Source organism: Canis aureus, chromosome 15 (genome assembly GCF_053574225.1).
Source record: "Canis aureus isolate CA01 chromosome 15, VMU_Caureus_v.1.0, whole genome shotgun sequence".
NCBI classification, from domain to species: domain Eukaryota; kingdom Metazoa; phylum Chordata; class Mammalia; order Carnivora; family Canidae; genus Canis; species Canis aureus.
The window spans coordinates 46,146,584-46,167,668 of NC_135625.1; the positions used below are offsets into that span (position 1 = coordinate 46,146,584).

At 52.8% G+C, this 21,085-nt stretch overlaps 1 protein-coding gene and 1 long non-coding RNA gene across 4 annotated transcripts in view; one reads left to right on the top strand and one right to left on the bottom strand.

Annotated features, from left to right (window-relative positions):
- The window catches only part of PTPRN2 (protein tyrosine phosphatase receptor type N2), a 723,767-nt gene that overhangs the window by 17,374 nt on the left and 685,308 nt on the right, over nucleotides 1-21,085 (top strand). The gene's annotated exons all lie outside the window — the stretch shown is intronic.
- LOC144284027 (uncharacterized) lies at nucleotides 14,337-15,085 on the bottom strand. Its single transcript, XR_013352503.1, has 2 exons — nucleotides 14,966-15,085; nucleotides 14,337-14,869 (listed from the first exon to the last, which is right to left on the bottom strand). It is a non-coding gene; the product is annotated as an uncharacterized LOC144284027 (long non-coding RNA).

A 21,085-nucleotide genomic window follows, 5' to 3' on the forward strand; every position in this document is an offset into this window, starting at 1 on the left:
TGGTTGACCCTTTATTTATTTATTTATTTATTTATTTATTTATTTATTTATTTATTTTGACCCTTTCATCTTTTAGCAGAATGGTCCTTAACCTCCACGTGTTTGAAATCCTTCCGACTTCTTGTGGTTTAGTTCTAGTTTCAAAGCATTATGATCTGAAAATATACAGGGGACAATCCCAATCTTTTGGTATTTGTTAAGACCTGATTTGTGACCCAGTGTGTCGTCTATTCTGGAGAAAGTTCCATGTGCACTTGAGAAGAATGTGTATTCAGTTGCGTTTGGATGCAAAGTTCTGTGAATATCTGTGAAATCCATCTGTTCCAGTGTATTATTTAAAGCTCTTGTTTCTTTGGAGACGTTGTGCTTAGAAGACCTGTTGATTGTAGAAAGTGCTACATTCAAGTCACCAAGTATAAGTGTATTATTATCTAAGTATGTCTTAACTTTGGTTATTAATTGATTGATATACTTGGCAGCTCCCACGTTCAGGGCATAAATATTCATGATTGTTAGGTCTTCTTGTTGGTTAGACCCTTTAAGTATGATATAGTGTCCCTCTTCATCTCTTACTACAGTCTTTGAGAAAAACTTTAATTTATCTGATATGAGGATGGCAACCCTGCTTTCTTTTGAGGACCATTTGAGTGGTAAATGGTTCTCCAACCTTTCATTTTCAGGCTGGAGGTGTCCTTACGTCTAAAATGAGCCTCTTGTAGACAGCAAATAGATGGGTCTTGCTTTTTTATCCAGTCTGAAACCCTGAGCCTTTTGATGGGATCATTAAAATGGCCCATTCATGTTCAGAGTTACTATTGAAAGATATGAATTTGGTGTCATCATGATACCTATTCAGTCCCCGTTTTTTTTGGATTGTTTCGTAGGGCTTCCTCTTTCTTTTACAGAGTCCCCCTTAATACTTCTTGCAGAGCTGGTTTGGTGGTCACATATTCTTTCAGTTTCTCCTATCTTGGAAGCTCTTTATCTCTCCTATTCTGAATGAGAGCCTTGCTGGATAAAGTATTCTTGGTTGCATGTTCTTCTCATTTAGGACCCTGAATATATCCTGCCGGCCCTTTCTGGCCTGCCAGGTCTCTGTGGAGAGGTCTGCTGTTAACCTAATACTTCTCCACATAAAGGTTAGGGATTTCTTGTCTCTTGCTGCTTTCAGGATCTTCTCTTTATCTTTGGAATTTGCAAGTTTCACTATTAAATGTCGAGGTGTTGAATGGTTTTTATTGATTTTAGGGGGGGGATATCTCTATCTCCTGGATCTGAATGCCTGTTTCCCTCCCCAGGTTAGGGAAGTTCTCAGCTATGATTTGTTCAAATACACTTTCTGGTCCTCTGTCCCTTTCGGCGCCCTCTGGAGCCCCAATTAAAAGTAGATTTTTCCTTCTGAGGCTGTCATTTATTTCCCTTAACCTATCCTCATGATATTTTAATTGTTTTTCTCCTTTTTCCTCAGCTTCCTTCCTTGCCACCAACTTGTCTTCTATGTCACTCACTCGTTCTTTTACCTCGTTAACCCTTATCATTAGGACCTCCAGTTTAGATTGCATCTCATTTAATTGATTTTTAATTTCTGCCTGATTAGATCTAAATTCTGCAGTCATGAAGTCTCTTGAATACTTTATGCTTTACCTAGAGCCACCAGTAGCTTTATATTTATAATTGTGCTTCTGAATTGGCTTTCTGACATTGAATTATAATCCAAATTTTGTAACTCTGGGAGAGAGGACTGTTTCTGATTCTTTCTTTTGTGGTGAGTTTTTCCTTCTAGTTATTTTGCTCAGTGCAGAGTGGCAAAACAAGGTGTACTGGAAAAACGAGAAAAAGAAAAAAAGGGGGGGGGGAACAAATAGAAAACAAAAAACAAGGAGGGCTATCCTCTTATTCTATATACTGTAAGTCCCTAGACTTTCCCTGGAACTTTCCAGCAATGCTTGGTCAAGAACTTACCGTGTCCTTCCAGCTGGTCTTCTGGGGGAGGGGCCTGCTGTGCTGGGAATTCTCAGTTGTGTGTACCTGGGGGAGCTGCCCAGCCAGGTGCACGGATCAGTGGGAGCTGTTTATACTGTGAGGCCCCTGCTCCCTGGTGGCCCCGCTCAGTCCCAGGTACAAGGTGACACCAGGAGGAACAACAGTGGTGGTGGCCAGCTCTCCAGCTCTGGAGTCGGCTCCCGCAGTAACTACCGCAGTCTCCCAGTCCGCAGGGGCCTGGATGCTCCGGGGGTATGGGTCCCTATCTGCACAGCTCAGGGCTGCCCAGCGGCAGGAGTGACCTCCTGGCCTCCGCCTGTCCTGGGGAGATGCAGGATCCCGGGCTGCGTCCCCCGGCGTCTTGGGCTCCGGGGCCTGTGCCGCCCGAGGTGCTCCTGGGCCCCGCCAGGTGCATGCTCCAGGCCTTTAGGGAGCTCGGCCACGGTGTGTGGCGCACCTCCTCTGTTAGTGTCCCTGGAAGCCAGAGGGCATCCCTGCCCCTCCTGGAATCCTGCCCGAGTTCCCTGTCAGCACCTTTCTGTCTGGGAAAATTGGTAAAGCTCCTGGTTCTACGCGACTGGGCTTTCCTGTCCTGGAGGCTTCTCCGCCTGGCCTTAGCCCGGCTCCTCACGGGGGCCCCCTCCCCCTTTTTTATTTATTTTTTTCTGTCTTCCTACCTTGATAGAAGTGCGAACCCTTCTCACTGTAGCGTTCCACCTGTTCTCTCTTTAAATCTCAGGCCGAATTCATAGGTTTTCAGGATGATTTGAAAGGTATTTAGGTAAGTTGGTGGGGACAGGTGACCAACATCAGATTTTCTTGCTGCTGGTCATTGTGCGTCACTCTAACCTCTGGAACAACCCTTTAACATTTAGGTTCCTAGCCTAAGAACACTTCCAAATAAGTTAATGACGATTCTTCAGCCTAGGCAGTGTCAGGGAGTGAGATTTACTTTTCAGTTGGAATAAAATGTAGATCACTCAGAAAATATAAATTCTCATTTGCCGAAGAACAAGTTCTGAAGCCATTTCAGTGGCAAAGATCCCGGATAAAGTTCTGTGTCCAATAGTGGTGGACGGTGGCTTTGAGTAACCACTGAGAACATAAGAGAATCCGGGCCAACAGGAGGAAATACAAGAAAGGTCAGAGTGAAGACTTTGGGGGTTGACACCTAAGACAGGAAAGAGCAGCATGTCAGTCAGTTCTGGGGAGGGACCACAGGGGTTCCTGGTGTGCCTCCTGGAGGGGAGTTGGGGACCCAGTGGGCTGCACGCTGGGAGGGATGGTCCAGCGAGACAGGCCAGCCATCCTCGCAGGGCAGACACCCGGGTATGGGTCATCGTAGTTGCCGGTTGGGCCCTTGGATCCATAGCCACCAGAACCCGTCGACTTTGGAAGGCGATGGCATCATTAAGATTTCCTGGCAGCTCCACAGTTTTTCATGTTGATGCTCGGGACCAAACAAAATGACATTCTGCGGGGAATTCAGACGCTTATCCTTTGCCCAGTTTCTTCATTCTATGAACAAAGAATGCCAGCTTCCCACTGACCTATAATATTAGGGAAGAAAACCTCTGGTCAGTACTGTGGGCTGAGGACCTGCTATACGTCAGGCACCATTCTGGGCATTGGATATGCAAACATGGACAAGGCAGTGTTGCTGCCTTCCAGAACCTTCCCTGCGTTTCCTCCCTCCAGAACCTTCCCTGACTCCAGAAAAATGTCTGTCTTCTAGAATCTCCCTGCCCTCCAGAACCTTCTTTGTCTTCTAGAACTTTCTCTGCCACCCCAAACCTTCCCAAACCTTCCCTGCCTTCCAGAACCTTCCCGGCCTTCCAGAACCTTCCCTGCCTCCAGAAGCCCACCAGGACCTTTCTTATGCATCTTTAGTGCTTATTCTACAATAAAAATTTTAAAGTTAATTTACTTAATTCTGGAGAATATTCAATGCCACATATCCTGTTTTTGGTTTGGGAAGTTCTTCTCTGTGTGGCAAGATTTTGGTGAGTGAACACTACATTTTTTATTCCATGTACATTTATTTCATTGTGTTTCCTAGTTCTTGCCAGGAAATGGAAGCAGCACCCGTGAAGTTGTCTTTTTACCTTTGGGGACCTGTAAACAGATGCTTTCTGTTAGACGTTTTCCAAGACGCGGGCCTCATCACAAAGTGTAATGTGCAAATATTTTACGAAAGGATCACAGAATAAAGTGAAATGCTATAGGGAACTGATTCTAGATTGAAGACACATGAGCTGGGTTGTCGGGTCCTGCTTGAAAACACCGCCCGAGAAGCTCAGGATGTCCTGGCTGCAGGGCAGTGAGCACTGGGGTGGGTCCTACGTCGCGGCCTTTCTCCCTCTCCTCTTCCTTGTTTGTGGTGCTGTGGCTTTGCGTGGGGTAGCTGCCCCAAGGATATGACATCATGGGTGTGGTGCTGTGAGCTGTTTCCTGGCCACAGGCTGCGGCTGACCTCGGTTCTATGATGAGCGTCAAGGCTTGAGGTCCTTGTTGTCCTCAGTGTCTGTGCTGGGGGGCGGTGAGCGCAGGGGCTCATGTCTGCGCTATGGCATGGCAGCCGGGAGGGGCCGGAGGTCATGGGTTGTGCAGCCCGAGGGATAGTGGGCAGGAGGAGCTCTGATGCAGGCTTGACGGCTGGGCCATGTGGCAGGGGTGGGGGTGCTCAGGGGGCCCTGCTGTCTCAGTCATGACCATCTGGGCCTGGGGTCCAGGCTGTGAGCGAGTGAGTGCAGCACTTGACTACTGGATTGGGGCGCAGATTCGGGGGTTTCCTCCTTGGTGACCTGGTGGCTCAGAGCCCCTGAGTTTGTGGTATGTGGGTCCCTGGGCTGGGGCAGCACCCCTCAAGGGGTAGGTGGAGGGGCGTGGGTCCAGGACTGAAGTGGGGGCAGAGGCGGGAAACCCAGGACACCTACTTTATGATGCGTGAAGGCCTCGGACACTGGGCTCGCCGTCCAGTTTCTGTAACCCACAGAGAGGAAGGAAACGTCGCCCTGAGGCAGACACTTCTCCATCTTCTGGAGCCACCTCTGCCCTTTTGTCCCAGCTTCCCCTGTGTGCAGGGCTGAGGTGCGAGGTATGGTGAGGGTGGGAGGAAGGGGGACACAGTGTCCCGGTTGGTGCGTATGTGTATGCTCAGGAAATCGAGAAGGAGCGTAGGGGCGGCGGTGGGGCTGTGGGATTGCTTGTTGGGATTGCTTGTTGCTGGGGAGCGGGAGGGCGGCCAGGCCCTGGGAGCCGGAGAAGGGACAGGCGCCCATCCTCCTGGCCTTCTGTGCTGAGGCTCTGGCTTCCCCCTTTTCTGTTCCTTCATCTCCTCTACAGTGTGACTGATTGCATTGCTTCTATTATAGCCAGCGGCCTGGTACCTTCTTTGTGGAAAGCGAGGTGGGCGGTGCACGGCTGTCCTGCACCCACAGGCTCACCAGGCCACCCCGTATCCAGCCGTCTGCCCCAACTCGCAGCCGTGGACTGGCATTAGGTCCTCAAGTGGCAGGCAGTGGAGCGAAGCACGTCCAGGGTCGCCCTGCGTCTCCCCGAGGCCCCAGTGGGCTGTGTTTCCAGGAGATGTGTGGTGATCTGGTTCTGGGAGGTCAGTGCACATACCCTGAGAGGCCTGGTCTGCGACCCAGTGGCCGGGCGGTCCCCCCGGGGAGTGCACCGTGTGGATTGCTTGCACTGAGCGTGTGGAGGCCCAGACCCATCACCCACTGAGATCTCTGATGCTGCAGGTCGGGGAGTGACTCCTTCCCATCAGGTCAGATTCACTTTGAAAGACTTTTTAAAGTTCTGAGATTTTTTTAAAATTTTTAATTTATTTTTTAAATTTATTTATTCATGAAAGATGAGAGAGAGAGAGAGAGGCAGAGAGGCAGAGAGACAGAGACACAGGCAGAGGGAGAAGCAGGCTCCATGCAGGGAGTCCGACATGGGACTCGATCCCAGGACTCCAGGATCACGCCCTGGGCTGAAGGTGGCGCTAAACCGCTGAGCCACCCGGGGATCCCCCTAAAGTTCTGAGATTTTATTGATTTATTTATTGTGTTGTGTGTGTGTTTTTTTTTTTTTTTTTTTTTAAGTGATCGCTCCACCCAACCCGAGTTCAAGAGCCTCACACTCTTTCGTGTGAGCTGGCAGCCTGCCCGGTTAGGGGTTGTTGATAGCAGCTGGTAGGTGTGTATTTTTAAGTATTCTAAATTGGAAATCTAAAGATTTGGCAACTTTCTGTAGGTTCCTTTGAAATTAAAAACAAACAAATATGGTTACTCATCTATGAAATCAAACAAAAATAGAAACCATTATTTTATGGAGTATTCTTTTCTTTCAGTTTTTTTCACAGGCAGAGGGAGAAGCAGGCTCCCTACAGGGAGCCTGATGCAGAACTCGATCCCAGGACCCTGGGGTCACGCCCTTAGCCGCCTGCAGGTGTCTCAAACACTAGTTTTTATTAATGAGAGTCACCCTGTTGAATGCACACGTCAGCAGCAGTCGTGGATGGAGCTGGTTGTGTGTCCCTGCAGGATGACCTGCACCTCGTCCTGCGTATCTGGGATGGCGTTGGGCCTGTACGCTGACACTGCTGCTCCTCCCTGTCAGTGCCCTGTCCCCTGCCTCTGTCCTGCACACGATACCTCCCATGCCTTGTTCTGGAGGCCACGTCCATGCCTGATGCCTCCAGCACCTCCCGTGGGTTGATTGACTTGGATGTTGGGTTGCCTGCTTTGGGGGGTGGGCCAGCTTGTGCATCACATGGCAGGGACTTGTGCATTTGTCAGATAATGAGGGAGCCTGCAGGTCTGGAAGGAGCCCGCTGCGACTCAGCCTTGACATTTTACATCGCCATAATGAAAAGCCTTCCTAAAATAAGTGCTGCCTGCGTAATGTCTAATATATTCTGTTTGGAGGGTGGAAAATGCAATCGCAGGCACAGCCCAGTCTCAGCCAGCCTGTTTGTCATGGTGACAGGACGGCCTGTTGTGAGCTCAGGAATTTTCTGGCCTAGGAGAGATTGGAATAAACACCATAAATATCCAGGGAGGTGCAGTGCAAGTTACATTTCATTCATTCGTTGGATGAAAGCCATTTAGCTTTCTTTAATTTGTTATCGTTTCTGTGGTTTTAGTGTTTGCCATCGGACCTCCCATGATGTCAGGATGGTCAGGGAACCCATGGGGACCAGGACAGCTAACTGGGGAGGACAGATGTGACCCTCCTATGGGGTTGTGCCCACCCACCTCCCACCAGATAAGATGCTGAGGAAGATGTGCTGCAGACGCTTAAAGGGAGGAAGCCGAGGACCTCAGAAGGGCCCTTTATATCAGCAGCCTGGGGCCCCTCACTTTTAGGCACTCAGGGTCCTTGGGTCCGTGGCGTTTTGGGGCCATGCTGGCCACACTGCCGGGCCAGCGGTGCTGGGGCTGGGTGCCCCTGCTGACCCTCTGGCTCCTGCTCTCCAGGTGCTCAGGAGCCAGAAGGACCTTCTGATGTTTGTGGACAAGCAGGTCACCAATCTTCAGCGCCAGCAAGGCTGTTCATAATCCCAGGGAGGGGCTTTATGGGGGACAGGAGGGAGGGTGGCTGGGATACAGGAAATGACCTACGGGGACAGAGCGGTGGCTAGGGAGTGGGTCCAGAGCCTGGAGATGCGGGAGCCTCCCAGCACCTCTGTGCCGCAGCCTCAAGTGTGAGGGAGCAGTCATGCTGAGGCCCGCGGCAGGTGTTTTGGTGGTTTTGGTGCCTTGTGTGGATGTGAGCCCATGGAGGGGCCTCCTGGCACCCCAGTACCCAGTGTCCATGCCCAGCGGGTTCTGCTGTGGCCTGGGGGTCCTCATTGCACCAGGGTCCAAGGGGAGCTGCACCCACGTGCCCATGGCCCCTCAGCACCGGACCAGGTGGAGCCCGACGGCCGCTGGGGTTGGGACTGGGGTGGCCCCATGTCCCCCCAAGGCTGTGCCTCGGCCTCTACGCTGTGCCCCTTACATGGAAGTGGCTTCCCTTGCTCCATCCTGACGGTCGGTGTCAGTGGCCCAAGTGATGCCCTGTGAGCCATGGTGCTGCAAATGCCATGGATCCTGGGCCTGAGATGCAGGTGTAGCCAGGCCGTCTTTGGTCCTGGGCCCCTGGCTGTCCACCCCACCCTGTGCCCTCCCTGCAGTCTGGTTCTCCAGGCCTCCTCTGCCTCCCAGAGGGTGTGTGCTTGGTACAGCTGCAGCTGGGCCTGCACCAAGGGTCTCCGGGGCTTCTCATGGGTGCACATCCCACCAGGGAGCTGGCATGCACACAGAGGGGTGTTGGGCCCCCGCCTGTCCAGCGGCCCAACCCTAGCACGGCCTTCATCCTCCTCGTGTTCCTTGCTAATACAGGCTGGGGAGCCCTGCTGGGGCCTGGGGAGCCCTTTCCTCACTGGGCCCCACCTGTCAGACTCTTACCTGCCCTGCAGACAGGTGTGTGCCGGGTGAAGCTCCAGCGGGACAGCTCCACACACACATGGGGACTAGGTGGGAGGTGAGGGGATGAAAGTGGGTGTTCCCGGTGTGCTCAGGGGTTGGGCCCTGGGGTAGCAGGCTGGCAGGCACCCTTGCCTGGTCTCTGGGTGTGCCAGCCCGAGGCTACAGGCTGCTTGTCTTCGCTTGTGACCCCCAGGCCTCACGGAGCACAGGGGTGTCCCCACTTGTGCCCTCCTGGTGGGGTGCAGCCGCCTCACCTCTTACTGCGTGTCGATCATATTCACCACAAAACACACCACCGTACAACCCCGGGTTCCACTTGTGGGAATTTGCCCCACGACCACTGGTGTGGGGAGGACGCTCAGTGTGTCTCTCCAGGATCTTTGTTGCTGGAGTCATTGTTATAACACGAAGAGCAACGTCATGTTTTGTAACTAACCGGAGGCTGGGTAAGTGTATCAGATTCATACAGAGAATCTTGCAGTTGTTAAAAAGAACAAGGTGGAAACTCTGCAGAGATCTCATTAGTAACAGAGTGACTGGCATCAGGGCTGCGTTCAGGTTGTCTCCTGTGACATGCAGGACCAGGCGGGAGAGTCTGCGATGTGCTTCAGATGCTCGGGTACTGGCTTCAGAGCCCTCAACCACCATAGTAAATATGCAGGTGTGAACTCACTGCCAGGCTTTAAAAATATGCACTGGATCCTGTAAATAAGGAAGGCCTCTTATTTAAAAACAGGAATCTTGGGGGCACCCGGTGGCTCAGCGGTTGAGCGTCTGCCTTTGGCTCAGGACATGACTCCAGGGTCCTGGGATGGAGTCCCACATGGTCCTCCCTGCATGGAGCCTGCTTCTCCCTCTGCCTGTGTTTCTGCCTCTCTCTGTGTCTCTCATGAATAAATAAATAAAATCTTTAATAAAAAAATAAAAAATGAAAACAGGAATCTTATCAAAGACCCCACCCACCGTCTTTTCAGTGTCTTAGGAGCTAAGAGGAAGGTGGGTGAGACTGGGCCTCTGGAGGCCCTGCAGGGTCATGGGACCCCCTCCCCTGTAGCCACCCCACTCACCTGGGTCAGGCCCTGGCACGGAGGGTGGCCTGAACCTGCCCGGATGCCCGAGTGTTGGAGGCAGGAATGCACGTCCAGGGTCCTAGTTGTGCTGCCAGGAGCAGCTGAACGCTGTGTAATTAGCTCTGTCTGGGAGAGATCTCTGTTGTAATCGAGTTGTATTTCCAGGGTTTTTCGGCCCAGTCGTGTTCTCTGCTTGTACCAGCGGGGGGTTGGCACCGTCTCACCCCAACCGCAGATTAGGAAGCATCAGGGTCCATTTGCAAACTCCTGTGTGAACCCACTTGAATTTTGTGGTTCTCTGACCCACCCCCGTGTGTGTTCCATGTTGACCTTTCCCCTATCAGATGTGAAGAAAAGGCCGCTGGTGAGTTGTCAATGCTGGACGATCAGTCCTCGAGATTCTTTGTCCAGGAGGCTTATCCTCTCTGGGTGTCCCCTGCCCCTGCCTGTAGCTGCGTGTCTGTAGGCCTGCTTCCACGGCAGGGGTGTCGCGTTCCCTACACCAGACACCACCTTCGTCTGCAGGTGGCAGCGGGCTCCGTGCACATGTGGCACGGCCTCGGTGGGCCGCTTGTCTGCAGCCTGGAGGCCGCTCTTCCCGAGAGACGGGACTTCAGCCTGTGCCGGCACTGAAGGGAAAGACCGGGAAACACTGCATTTCTGTAGGACCTGATCTCGGTATAAAGGCTTTTTATGTCTTTGGTTCAGTGTTGAGTTGATTCACTTTGTTCACATGTGGAATGTTGAGCCCGGTTCCGTGATGCTCTGGGATGGGCCCCCAGCAGTGCCCGTCATGGCATGGATCCCGAGCTGCCTGTCGCTCTGTGGATCCCATGGGGTGGGTGGCATGGAAGGCACACTTCGTGGACTGTGAAGGCCGCGGGGACCACTGGGCCTCCTGTTGTGTGGCTCCGTGTGCTCCCCAGGCCTCCAACACGTGGGCCGTCTGTGTGAGGATCGGTGCCAGCCTTAGGAGCTGCAAGGACTGTTTGTGACCAGGGGCTTTAATGTGTCGCTGACTGTGGGATGCAGAGGCGCTGTTGTGGCGTGGGCAGGCCTGGGGTCGTTGCGCCTGCTTGGCTCTTGTCTGCTGCCATCATCCCTGTTGGTCTCACAGGCGCTTCTCAAGCAGAGGGAAGGTGAACATGGGCCATGTACTGTGTCCCCAGCCCCGAAGACTTGCACCAGGCTCATGAAACCCCTGGAGTCGCGCATCCGTGGGCTTGTTTGCTTCCACGTGGCAGCAGGGAGAGGGAGGGACACGGAGGCTGAGGTCTCACACCTGTTGACCATATCTTGGGGCTCTGAGGCCTGGGACTGTCCTTGAGGCTCCTCTGTTGTGACTGAGCTCTCACTGCCCCCCCCCCCCCCCCCCCACCGCCCAGGTGTTAACCTAGTAGCAGCATCGGGGACACCAGTGATCTCAGGCGTGTCTGCTGCTCCTTGAAGGGGTCCTGTCTGGCATGGGGCTTCTCAACTGACATGTGCCCGAGTTGAGGGGGAAACATGCAAAATGCAGTTTCTGATTCAAATTTGGACCCTCAGGGCCGCACTTCTGGAGCCACACTTTTTTAAAATTAAATTTTTTTACATTTTTAAGAATTTAAATTGAATTTGCCAACATGCAGTATAACACCCAGTGCTCATCCCATCAAGTGCCCTCCTCAGTGCCCGTCACCTGGTCACCATATCCCCCTGCCCACCTCCCCTTCCTCAACCTTTTGTCTCCCAGAGTCAGGAGTTTCTTATAGTTTGTCTCCCTCTCTAGTTTCCCCACTCTGTTCCTGTCCTTTCCCTTATAATTCTGGGGCCACAGTTAGAAAGCGAGGTTTGGATTAATGTTAGAACCAATAAACTAGGGATCCCTGGGTGGCGCAGTGGTTTGGCGCCTGCCTTTGGCCCAGGGTGCGGTGCTGGAGACCCGGGATCGAATCCCACGTCGGGCTCCCGGTGCATGGAGCCTGCTTCTCCCTCTGCCTATGTCTTTGCCTTTCTCTCTCTCTCTCTCTCTCTCTCTGTGTGACTATCATAAATAAATAAAAAAAAATAAAACCCCAATAAACTAAGCAGTAAGAGCCTTGTTACTTGGGGATCAGGAAAAACATTTCCACTTGCTTTAAAAGAAAAAAATGAAATAACACTAAGCCCTGCTGGTGTGTGTGTGAGGCCACTTGGTCTTCTCTTTAAAAAAAATCTATTGTACAGATTTTGGAGGTTGTCCTACATTCCCCAAATTACTAAAGAAGGTGGAGAAACCACTCCCAGACATCTGCCAGAGGCCAGTTTTCCAGGCAGGTCTTTACCTTGTGCACTGGAGGTGCTTGCTTTCCACCTACAGCGATAGGTGTTGCAGATTTATAATTTGAAAGAGTTCCTGAAATGTTAGGGAGACTTGTTGGGGTTGTTACTTCTAGAACCATCTGAATATTCTGGCTTCCAGGGACTATGGGAATAATCATGCTTTCCTGATCCCCTTAATCTTTCTGAGTTTTTGAGATTTATTGACGTAGTCAAGTTTGTGAGGGTGGGGGGATTTAAGACCAGAACCTAGGGCTCCTGACACCCCAGCCCATTCACAGAGCTCTGTGTGCAGGCTGCCTCCGGGTGCCAAGATTGTGAGGCTTCTCGATGTGGACGGACCGGCCATCGCGTCACTGACCAGGGCCCAGGCACAGCTGAAGGGACGCAGTGGTGACTTTAGGTCAGGTGGTGCGGAGGTCAGGACAGCGGACTTCTTGTAACAGGGCATTTGCAGCAGCTCTGCATTCATTTTTTGGCGAGCCAGGTCTTCTCAGCTCTGCCTTTGGGGATGACGCGCAGTTGCTCCCTGTCTGGTTCTGTTCTCAGAGGGCAATCGGTGAATTCCTGTAAGAGCCCCGTACTCTTTATGCTGAGCGTGGTAGGTTCCCTCCACTGGAAGCCAGGTGAGGACCTGTATCTCAGGGCCACTGTGAACGTTAGATGAAATGCTTCGTCCCAGGCAGGCAGTGGGCAAGGCCGGCCATTGCCCATGCTAGGCTGACAGTTCTACTCTGAGTCACTTCACAGTAAATGTCAGTTCCTCTTTCATCTAACCATTAATTAGAAAAAAATGCCTTTATTTTGTCCCCTGGATAGGTCAAAACATTCCCGTGCTCCTCCGCAGGTCTCACACATCATCAGAAGCCACACGGTGTAAGAATCGACACGTGCCCCCTCTGGGAGCTGAACGTGGGGTATCATACACCCTGCTCACAGCAGCAGCACTCAGTGGGAGCAGCCCGGGTGTACTGCTGGGTGACGGGATATTGCTCAGCCTTAAAAACAGGAGGAAGTTCTCACACTTGCTGCACCATGGACCAGCCTTGAGGATATATTATGCCAAGTGAGATAAGCCAGCTCCAGAAGGGCAAATACTGTATGATTCCACTCTCTCTAGAAGGTCCTAGAGTCGTCAGGGGCCTAGAAACAGAAAGTAGAGGGAGAGGGCTGGGGGGTCAGTGGCCTAGGCCATGGCTCAGCCACGGGGGTGGGAAGGGGTGTCGGGGTGCGAGGCGGGCAGGACTGCATTTGGTCTTAGGGGCACAGTTGGCACTGGGCTGTTGCAGCTCCCACACGGAGGCCTTGCTGGCGGTCACCGCAAGGCCAAGTGCGGAATGTGGGCTGGGCAACTAGTGCCTTACCCATGGAGCAAACAGCGGAGGTGTCTGTCTGCAGGAAACGTGGGAAGAGCAACTCAGCCCTGTTCGCTTCTTTTATGTGAGTAGTGGGATGTTGGGCGTCGAGCAGCTCTGGGCGCTCATGTGGACTGTGCAGGGGTGGGTGGTGCAGGGTGCACACTGATCGAGCAGCTTCCTGTAGGGACACAGCAGAGCACGTAACAGGGAAGCAGGGCCAAGGATTCTGCTCTCTGAGGAAGGACCACGCTTCTACCGCATCCTTAGTCTTTTGGAAGAGAATAAAAATACAGAAACGGAAACTGGTGTGATCTCTGAAACACCCATGTTTGTGGACCCACTGCTGCGTCCCGGGCTGGGCTGGCAGCAGATGCATCCCTACCCTTAGGAAGCCAAGTTTCCCCGACCTGCTGGGTTTAACGTCCTACATCTTGTCCTAAATTCTGGGTTTAACGTCCTGCATTTTGTCCTAAATTCACCACTTCCGAATTCAGGGGTAGCCTCTCCACCATCTCTCCTGCAGGCGCCCTTGGTTTTGTGTCTTTCCTGTCGTCTCATGGTTTTGTTGCTCTGGATGAAGAGCTGCTCATATTGAGCCTTGGGATCTGTCTGTCTTATGGAGGCAGCCTGCTGATTCTGGGGTCCCTTCCACTCCCAGGTCCTGCCCTGGAGCCCCCCACGCCCCCAGGGCCACCAGCAGCCAGACCCCGGGGCAGTGGGGCCTTGGGGGGATGTGGCTCTTGTTGGGAGCTGCTCAGGAAAACCTGAGGCGTCATCTGAGTGCGGGCTGTGTCTGAGCACCCTGGCTCGACAGACAACCCCCAGCAGCAGGGACTCCAATTCCAGGTGATAGTCTGCAACCAGGAGATTCCACCGGAGGATGCGGCCCTGTCTGTGCTGAGCCCCTCTGGCACATCCCCCCACAGTGCAGTCCTAGGTCCCCAGGGCTCGTCATGGGCAGCTCATCATCCTGAGCAACTGGGGAGAGGGCTCGGGGGTGGGTGGGGCAAGAAGGTCCCCCCGGATCCCCATCCAGGGCTCACGATCCTTCTGGACCAGAGATGGAAGCACGTCAGAGCTTCAGGCTCTCAGCTGTGGCTCCAATCAGCCCCCGGGCATCAGGCTAGAGTTAAGGGAAAGAATTAAATCTCTCTCTCTTTTAAGATTTATTTATTTATTTGAGAGAGTGAGGGTGCGCAGGCACATACGGGAAGGGCAGAGGGAGAGAGGGTCTCAGGCTGACTCCAGGCTGAGTGTGGGCCCGACGTGGGGCTCGATCTCAGGACGCTGAGCTCACGACTGGAACCAAAAGCAGGAGTCAGATGCTCAACCAGTGGCACCACCCAGGTGCCCCAGTCTTGTTCATTTTTAATTATGTTCTTCCCGGGGTCTCATTGGAATTCCCGGTGGGCCTCCGAGCCCTGCGTGAGTTTGGAGGGCGGTGGTGGGGCCCCTCTTTTGGGGGCAGTGGCTTAACTGTGGGGACATGGCCAGGGACTGGCTACCCAGCTGTTCCCTGCTGCCGGGCCCTTCGTGGCCGGAGGCCAGGTTCAGTGCTGTTGTAACTGATAGCAGGCCTCATTCTGTGCCATCTGGGTTTCCTCCCCTGGAGTCTGTAGGCCTGTTGGCCTGTCGGGAATCTGCTGCCCTTGCATTAGTCACAGAGGAATTGGACCCAGAAAGAAATCTCCTGGAGGGGGAGAAGCAAGGGGTCCGTTTGTGTCTCTGCCTTCCGAGTGCACACATGACTTAGAGACAGATTTTATGCTGAGACGAGAGCACCCACCCCGTAGACCTGCAGCAGGGAGAGGCCTGGGCAGGGGTGCCAGCGTTGGTCTCGGCTGCCGTTGCCTGGGTGCCACAGAGCCACAGGTTGGCCAGCACCCTCCTGTGCCCCATCTCAGCCCCACCCAGGTCCGGCCAGCCCTGTGGGTGGAATGGGATGGGTCTTCAGCTGATGTCAGGGGGCTCATTTGCTGCCAAACGGTGGTGGGAGGGATCATGCCTGAGTGACTCACTGTGGGAGGTCCATGTCAGCTTCGGTTCCAAAAATAAGATTCTGTCTTTCGTTAAACAAAAGCCCGAATCATTCACGTAAACATTATCTACCTATCTACCATTCTCCCCTGGAACGCTGGGGCCTCTTGGTGTAGGCCAGGCCTGGCGTTGGACAAAGGGAACCTACAGATCAGCCTTAGACTCTGTCCTCAGGCCTCTGTCCTGGTGCCAGCTTTCTGCTGCCCGCCCCGTGTCAGAGAGTGGCTCTACGGCAGATGGCTGGTCCTTCTCCAAGGGAAGGAGGCTCTGCTGCCTTGAGGAGGAGCCAGGGCAGAGGGTCCCATGAGGCCCATCTTACTGTGTACAGTCCTAAAGCTTCCCTTCCTGGTTCAGCCCCTTTAGTCCTGTTGCTTCCTAGGTGGTGGCCAGGGCAGTGACCACCTCCTCTTGGTCTGGGTGTTAGGGAGGCCCTCAGCCTGGGGGCCTCTGGGTTCATGCCAGCTACTTGCTGGGCTTCTCCCTGGCTCCTGGGTACCCAGTACTGTGGGTGGGCAAGGGTATGTCCTGCTTTTTGAGGGCATTTTGATTAGTCTTGATGTACGGTCCTTAAAAAGTGTCTACAAAATACTGTGGGTGGAGCAGTGCCGCTGGGCAAGACATTTGAGGCAGCTTCATAAGCCGGACAGGGCCTGTGGGCATCCAGCCCTGAACTCAGCTTTCCTGGGAGTACTTTTCATCAAAGGGTCCTTGTGTTTCCAACATGATTCAGCTGCCTGACCCGTCAGAAAGTCACAGGAGTGTTTTTAAGGGGCTCTGCTCTCCAAGAAAAGTAAACGGTGATAAGTCAAGCAGTAGCAAGGAGGTTGACTTTGCACAGAGCTCAGTGTGATGGGATTGAGTCTCCACGTTGGGGTGCAGTGTGCAGGGAAGAAACCTCTGCGGACAGGGTCACTGCCTGGGGTCTGCAGATAGGAAAAGCAGGCATGAGGGTAGCACCCTGAACTTCTGGAAGCTGCTCAGTTGTGTGCCCCACAACTTGGTCTGGATTCTGTCACCTGGGAGGTGAGGGCACTAGAGACACCTGGGCTGCCTTCCTGCCCAGCTGGTAACCACGCTTCTCATTCATACCCCCTGCAGACACCTCACTGGATGGCGATTGTGTGATGATGGTGGCCTCAACGTTAGAATACACGTTAGCCCTCATGCCTGCTGGCTGCTGGCCCCGGAGGCAGCTGGGCCTCTAGATGGGGCCAGTGGCTGGGGTTTCTATCCAGGATCATTCTGGCCACTTGCTTTCTCTTTAGTTGGCCTTCTAAGTGCCTCAGAGATAATGCACTTGTTATAACTCGGGGGACAGAAGCTGTGTCTGTCCAGTGACCACTTGCTCATGGAGAGTGACACATGGACTCACCTGTAAAGGCATTTACATGTTGCTGGCAACGATTTATGACAAGGTTAGAGACTGTGCTCAAAGTTCATGCTGCAAAGACCTCCAATCTCTGGGGCAAGTGGAAACCTGAAAATGCCAGGAAGTTCTCTATGTGCTGAACTGACGCCAACTCCTCTATACCTGGCACCCAGGAGGGTGAACTAAATGACCACAACTCCTTCTTTCTTCTCCCAGAGGGAAACAGATCCCTTGTTTCTTGTCAGTGAGCTCCTTCACCATCCGAAAGTCCCCCTCAAGACATGAGGTAGGTTGGATGTTAGTCTCCAGCCACATTGCGTCCACTCCCAGGTGCCAGTGAGGGGCTCTGTGTGCAGCACTCTTGCGATGTACTGGGTGTTAGGGTAGGACCTGGAATTCCTCCTGGCTGTGGGTTGACGTGCGACATTTCTGAGTCTCAGTTTCCTCAGAAGGAAATTGAGGACTGAGGGCCTACCCTGTAAGGCTGGGGAGAGTAAAGAAGACAACGTGGAGCACATCACAGACCTGAACTACTCGGTGGGCCACAGGGTCGCCGTCAGTGAGCTAGTCATTTGGGGTTCAGTTGCCGGCTGCTCACGGCCGAGCATTTTGACAAAGGCCTGGAGTGCAGATGTTGCAGTGGAAATGCTTTGTCAATGGTGGTGACGCAGTTGTGTCTCGATAAAGGGAGCTCTGATCTTCCTGGCAGCCAAAGCATAAAGCCCCCAGACTCAATAGGTGACATAGTTGGTGCAGGTTGCTCCAAGAAAACATTACAAAGAAACTGGACATGCACTTCTGCTTGGGCAAAATCCCCTCCCCTGGACATGCAGTTACCAGTGAGATTGTGAGGAAGCATTCACAGAGTTGGCCTCAGGTCAGACCTGAGCCCTGTGTGGGGGACGTGTGTCCAGCTGCACAGAGGAAGACACACAGTGAGGGTGGAGGGCCAGGTCCAGCCTCAGCGGCCTGCTCCCTTGTCCAGCGGGCCCCAGTTCACCTGGCTGAAGTGGTTCCGGGCGTCTGCCCACATTTGGTTTACAGCCCTCGTAAGAAATTACTGCTAAATTACATCTTGTAAAACGTGAGAGTCTTAGAGGAAAAAGGAAAATAATAAGATGCCTGGTGCCAGAGAATGTGCTGGTCCCTCCTTCACCGTGGCTTCTTACTTCCCCATCGAGGGTCTCGCATTGCTACACCCCTTTGTTTGCCAGCATGAGGGGTCAGTAAGCAGTTCCATGGATTAAACTTTGAGATGGCTCCACAGGGGTCAACCTGGGACAGACCATATCAATCCTGGGAAGCCTGTAGAAAAGAGAAAGAAATGATGCCATGGAGCGTCTGCATAAGGGATGAGAAATCTTCCTGGAGTTTACATGTAATCTGACAAGTTATTTTGGGGACAGGTGAAGTGTTTGATGAACACTGACATGGACTTAGCCAGTGGCTGTGCCCTGCTCTTTGGACCATCATTGGTTCAACTGGGTGTTGGCTCGGTGGTGGCAGCATGAGCTCGGAAAGGCTGTTGATGGAACCGTGTGTACCACCTGCCTGTCTTGCCTCTGGAAGGTTCCTCTGGTTCATGTCCAAGTGTGGTGATGAGAGCCAAACAGGAAGCAGAATGATTGTTCCCCAGAAAGGCAGCTGACTTCATGTTTTTTTACATGTTTTTCTTTGTCTAACTGCTCCCTGATGTTACCTACTGGATAGAGGGTTAAATACTGAGATTTGGGGAGTTAAACTATTTTTGTTTAATTCTTTAGAAGGATGGTGGTGAGATAACTTTAGAAAAAATTAAAAACTTGAAAAAGGGACTGGTCAAATTCCCAAACAAAGCTGACTAAATAATGAGGAGGCTCCTGGCCTTGGTGCTGAGGGGTCATGACCAAGTTTGGGGAGATGGGCTTTCTGAGCAATGGCGAAACAAGCCTAATGGGAGATGTTGGATGGCTTTGGACATTTGGATTGGGCAGCTGAGACAGCATGGTGTGTCCTCATCTGGGGCATGGGTGGCTGGGGGCTCCAGAGTGAAATCTGTACAGACCACTTGTTAAGTGCTGTGTTTGTAGAAAACCCCAACCAACCCCTTGCCTTTATTCCTCCCTGAAGAAGATGATGCACCTTGTTTGAGGTCTTGGCACTTGGAGTGCCTTCTGGGGAAGGTGGGCGCCAAGTGTGGGGTCATGAGTTCCGGTGTCTAATGACGAGCATCGTGTGGGGTGGCGGGCTGCACTCCTGTCTTAGGGACAGCCTCTGAGGCTGTTGAGAAGTGTCAGATATGTCAGCCCTGCGTGGGGTAGTCTTAAAGCTTAATTGTGCCTCTGGCGGAGGAGGGGTAAGCTTCCAGATAGGACATAGAATTGGCTCCTCACATTAAGGACTGGGTGAAGGATATCACTAACTTCCTCAGGGGGTCCTGATGCCTTCCTCTGGTGGGCTCTCTGAGGCCACTTACAGATCTATACGTAAGGGTTTGTCCCCCTCTGAGGCATGTTGGGCACCCTGAACAGGGCTTGATGTGGCCTATGAGCAGGGCTCTGAGGATTTGTATTCAGTATTTCCTGGTATTTACCACAGTTGCAGTTAGGCCTCATACACATAAAATGTGGTTTTGGATAATGCAGCACTTGACGTAGGCTCATGTTCGTATTTGCAGAGCCAGTCTTGTAATTTTAAATTTTCTGCCATCTTGGATAGAGATGATGCAGTTACCCTCAATCCTGTGTTTTCATCACATATCAGGAGGTTTTCAGTTGCCATAAAAAGGGATGAAAAACAAAACAAAACAAAATGCCCCATTTGTAGACTGCAGACCTTTTGGAGGGTTTTATGAAATCAAACCGACGATCAGCGAGGAGCATCTGAGTGGTGCTGGTGCTCAGGCCTCTGAGCTGAGGACTACCTTCCCTGTGTCCCGTCCACTTCTTCACCTCTTTTCTGAGTGACCTCCATGGGTTGAGGGTGGGAGAGGCTGTCCCTGGTGAGCACGGCCAACGTGGAAGCATCAGCTGGGAACCTTAGCTACACCCTCATCTCTTCAGGTCTCATTTTTCTTGTTGGAAAGTGGATTGATGAGACCACTGTTCCTAAAGCAGAAGAACCTGTTCTTCCTTCAGATGAGCGGTTTAAAATGTGCATGTCCTCCAGGGCACGGAGCTCATAGTCGGGGGGCAGTCACCATAGCAGGGGGTGTGCCCCTTCCCTGTTGTGGGTCCCCTCCTGGGCCGTGCCCTGCAGACTCAGGGATCCATGAGGTCTGATTTTCAACAATGGTCTGGCTCTTCCTTTCATAGAGACTTCTGGAATTCCACAGCAGAATCCTCAGCAGTGGGAAAGGGGCACCGGTTTGCTATCAACATGTTAGTATTGAATAAAACAGAATTTTGAAGTTTTTCATCATTAACATTTGATAAACTGAGAAAAAAAAAGTAATATTAGGAGAAGAACAATCTGGTATGCGGAGTTTCCAGCAGCCTAGGCCTGTTGGGTTGAGGGTGTGGCATGCGCAGATCCTCGTTCCAGTGATGCATAGCAGAACCATAAGGTGGGTGGCAGGGAGGCTCCTCTCACAAACCTGACCTCCCGAGGCATGAGTCCCCCTGTTCCTCGGAGGATGGAGGGTGTATGCAGCCTGGCTCCCTGTTGCCCTGAGGCCCAGTCTGTAAACCTGTGATGTAGATGAGCTAGTGCAGCCAACCTTCATCACAGCCTGGGAAGCCTGGCTGTGGCCAGCTCCTGCGGTCTGCGCCCGGGCCCATGGGTCTTCTGTCCAGATGTGATGCCAGGGACCCAGGGGAGGAGGACCCTGCAGAGTGAAGGGCCAGCAAGAAAGCAGAGAGGAGAGGCGCGTCCGGGGCCAGCCAGGATCCTAGGTGTCCTCAGGCTGTGGGGGACGCAGGTGCCCAGGCGTGGACCTGTGCCTGCTGGTGGATGGTACGCTGTGAGGTTTCCCAGGTGCCTCCAGCAGATGAGGCAGGTGCATGGAGATGGCTCTGCCCTGAACCTGAGCCCGAAGGAGCCGCTCCCTGTGCTCAGCCCCTCTCCTGGAATGGACACCTGGCTGCCTTCTCTGCTCTGCCAGGGGCCTACCTGCAGTCGGAGCTGCACTCTGCAGGACACGATGAGGGGCCTGTTGGGACTGGGGAGGCAGGATCAGGTGCGCGGCCCGGGTCAGTATTCCAGTGTGCAGTGATGAGCTGCTCATGTTTATCTATCCATGGAGAGAAAGTGCATACTTTTTTAATTTTTATTTTTAAATATTTTTTTCATTTATTTTAGAAAGAGAGAAAGTTTGGGGGGGGCAGCAGAAGGAAGGGGAGAAGCAGACTCTCTGCGGAGCAGAGAGCCCGATGTGGGACTTGATTCCAGGACCCTGAGGTCATGACCTGAGCTGAAGGCAGACACTTCACTGACAGACACACAGACGCCAGAAGAGCCGGATGCTTTAACTGACTGAAGCACCCAGGTGCCCCGTAAAGTGCTTAGTTTTAAAGGAGAAAC